This window comes from Cervus elaphus, chromosome 6 (assembly GCF_910594005.1).
Source record: "Cervus elaphus chromosome 6, mCerEla1.1, whole genome shotgun sequence".
NCBI lineage: Eukaryota > Metazoa > Chordata > Mammalia > Artiodactyla > Cervidae > Cervus > Cervus elaphus.
In genome coordinates, this window is record NC_057820.1 from 39,306,561 (window position 1) to 39,310,197 (window position 3,637).

Genomic DNA, 3,637 nt, shown 5'->3' on the forward strand with positions numbered 1-3,637 from the left:
AGATGTGGCAAGAATACACAGAAGAACTGGACAAAAAAGATCTTCACGACCCAGATAATCACGATGGTGTGATCACTCACCTAGAGCCAGACATCCTGGAATGTGAAGTCAAGTGGCCCTTAGGAAGCATCACTGCAAACAAAGCTAGTGGAGGTGATGGAATTCCAGTTGAGCTATTTCAAATCCTGAAAGATGATGCTGTGAAAGTGCTGCACTCAATATGTCAGGAAATTTGGAAAACTCAGTGGTAGCCACAGAATTGGAAAGGTCAGTTTTCATTCCAATCCCTAAGAAAGGCAATGTCAAAGAATGCTCAAACTACCACACAATTGCACTCATCTCACACACTAACAAAGTAATCCTCAAAATTCTCCAAGTCAGGCTTCAAGAATATGTGAACCATGAACTTCCAGATGTTCAAGCAGAGGAACCAGAGATCAATTTGCCAACATCTGCTGGATCATTGAAAAAACAAAAGAGTTCCAGAAAAAACATCTATTTCTGTTTCACTGACTATGCCAAAGCCTTTGACTGTGTGGATCACAATAAGCTGTGGAAAATTCTGAAAGAAATGGAAATACCAGACCACCTGACCTGCTCTTGAGAAATCTGTATGCAGGTCAGGAAGCAACAGTTAGAACTGGACATGGAACAACAGACTGGTTCCAAATAGGAAAAGGAATAAGTACATCATGGATGCATATTGTCACTCTGCTTATTTAACTTCTATGCAGAGTACATCATGAGAAACGCTGGGCTGAAAGAAGCACAATCTGGAATCAAGATTGCCAGGAGAAATATCAGTAACCTCAGATATGCAGATGACACCATCCTTATGGCAGAAAGTGAAGAAGAACTAAAGAGCCTCTTGATGAAAGTGAAGGAGGAGAGTGAAAAAGTTGGCTTAAAGTTCAACATTCAGAAAACTGAGATCATGGCTCCTGGTCCCATCACTTCATGGTAGATAGATATGGAAACAGTGGAAAGAGTGGGTGACTTTATTTTTCTGGGCTCCAAAATTACTGTAGATGGTGAGTGCAGCCATTAAATTAAAAGACGCTTACTCCTTGGAAGGAAAGTTATGACCAACCTAGACAACGTATTAAAAAGCAGAGACATTACTCTGCTAATAAAGGTCCATCTAGTCAAGGCTATGGTTTTTCCAGTGGTCATGTATGGATGTGAGAGTTGGACTCTAAAGAAAGCTGAGTGTCAAAGAATTGATGCTTTTGAACTGTGGGATGGGAGAAAACTCTTGAGAGTCCCTTGGACTGCAAGGAAATCCAACCAGTCCATCCTAAAGGAGATTAGTCCTGGGTGTTCATTGGAGGGACTGATGCTGAAGATGAATCTCCAATATTTTGGCCACCTGATTCGGAGAGCTGACTCATTTGGAAAGACCCTGATGCTGGGAAAGATTGAGGGGAAGAGGAGAAGGGGGCGACAGAGGATGAGATGGTTGGATGGTATCACCGAGTCAATTGATAAGAGTTTGGGTGGACTGCAGCAGTTGGTGTTGGCCAGGGAGGCCTGGCATGCACAGTCCATGGGGTTGCAAAGAGTGGACACAACTGAGTGACTGCAGTGACTGACTGATTCGTTGCCTCTTTTCCTTGGCTAATAGCATTATTTCTGTTATGATTAATTTTCAGTGACACACTAAGAGACGTGTTTGTGTTTTCCATTTCACTATGATATGAAACATTTTGTTTATGGCTAAAAATCTAGTTTTAGTAGGAATTTCTGTTTTTCATTCATTTCCCTGAGTATTAAGTAATTTGACAAGGCAGACTTACATCACATCTTATTAAATTGGTTTTAAGTAGGAAAAACATGAGAATAGGAAATCCTTCAACCCCATTTATTTCTGATACATGATTTACAACCTAGAGTTAAGCTGGTTGATTAAAAGGCAAAGTAACACCAGAGATATCTGAATGACACCATTCGTTGCAAGAGATATAGTTTTCTCAACCATTTATATTTCTAATAGTAAGCTAATAGACAAATAAAGGTTACTAAAGAATTGGTACTATGTGTCATTTGGTCACAGCAATTAAGGGTACATTTGGCAGAAATCAGATACTTATTGTCCATTACTGAGAATGATCGGTTTATTTCTTCAGAATTTATTGGTTTGATCACAAAATTTGTTCAGGATTTTCCATAACATCTTACAGAAAAGCACCAACAAACTTTTTGGCCAACCAAGCACTAGCTGCATGACAAGACATTGCAGGGTAAATTGTTTATACTGTTAATTATATAAACACAGTATTGCATTATATTAGCATACCCATTCTGGAATATTTGCTTTATGGTAATGTACGCATTATAAAGTTGAATCAATTTAAAATCAACACTGCTGTGTAGATTGTTTAAATCATATTACTTTAATAGAGTACTTGCTGATAGAAAATGAAAAATGAATGGTCAACAGTGGTTTTCTCTTCAAGTTTAACACTCTGAGTGGTAGTGAAATTCTTCGTGGCTGAGAGATGAAAAGACTGATGTCCTGATATGTGCATTTCCACTATGGTTATTCTGCAATTGAAAAGCATTTTTCCTAATACTTGTGAAATTTACCGTTAAAACAAAGCCACTCCTTTAGATAATGTTCTACAGATATTTGAGGTAATTCTCTGAAGAATACCTTGAAGTTATTTTTCCCAAGTTTTCTGTTAACTCTGATATATATCTGCAGTATTCTCATGCTCTTGTGAATAAAATGCTACTGGTATCACACATTTAAAATGGCAGAACATCGTGTAATCTTTCTTCAATTTATATGCCATAATCATTAAGAGAAGGTTGCCATTTCCTTCTCTTGGGATCTTCCCAACCCGGGGATTGAACCCGGGTCTCCTGCATTGCAGGCAGAGGCTTTACCATCTGAGCTACCAGGGAAGCCCTAAAATCATATATAGTATGCCATTATTTTTTATCTGAAATAGTGGTGAGAACTTTAAAACATCTAAATTTCTTTTTTATTTTCTGGCTTCTGGTAAATAAATAATCATAGAAACAACCTTATTTGTCTGGGTTCAATGACCTGGATTGAGTAAGAGTTGTGTACGATGCTGGATTTAATGTAGACAGTTCCTCTAAAATGAGAAGGAAAATGTGATGCCATTTGGAGAGATATGAGATCTGGAGATATGGACTAGAGAGCATGCATATAACCTACATATTCTGACTTTTGCTAGTGCTATTCAGATTCAACCACCTAACAGCTTTCTGGCCATCTGGGTGCATTTGTCAGAAATGAAGCACAGTGAATAAAAGTAAATATGTTTTTATGTACCTTGCCATGCTGATATATAATATTGACAATCATTTCTTTTATTTGTGGTGAACTTAGAAACTTTAAGGAACAGAAAATATTTAGATATTTCAAAGACATTTTCTGAACGATTTGGTATAATAGTAATGATGTTCAGCAAGCAGTTAAAGATATTTCATAAGCATGACTCTGTGATATCTCTGCAAGATTTACATTGACAATTCATCATTCCAGCATTGTTACAAGATTGTACCATTGCTATAGGTGCAAGAAGTTAGGGCTCTATCAAACTTGAAGTAAAATTATATTATGAGGAAACTAAAAATCCAAAACCCAAAAAATGATGTATCTATA

At 37.4% G+C, this 3,637-nt stretch overlaps 1 non-coding gene across 1 annotated transcript; it reads right to left on the reverse strand.

The window, feature by feature from the left end:
- Positions 1-2,835: 2,835 nt before the first annotated feature.
- TRNAC-GCA lies at positions 2,836-2,907 on the reverse strand. Its single transcript has one exon. It is a non-coding gene; the product is annotated as a tRNA-Cys (tRNA).
- Between the last annotated feature and the right edge of the window lie 730 nt (positions 2,908-3,637).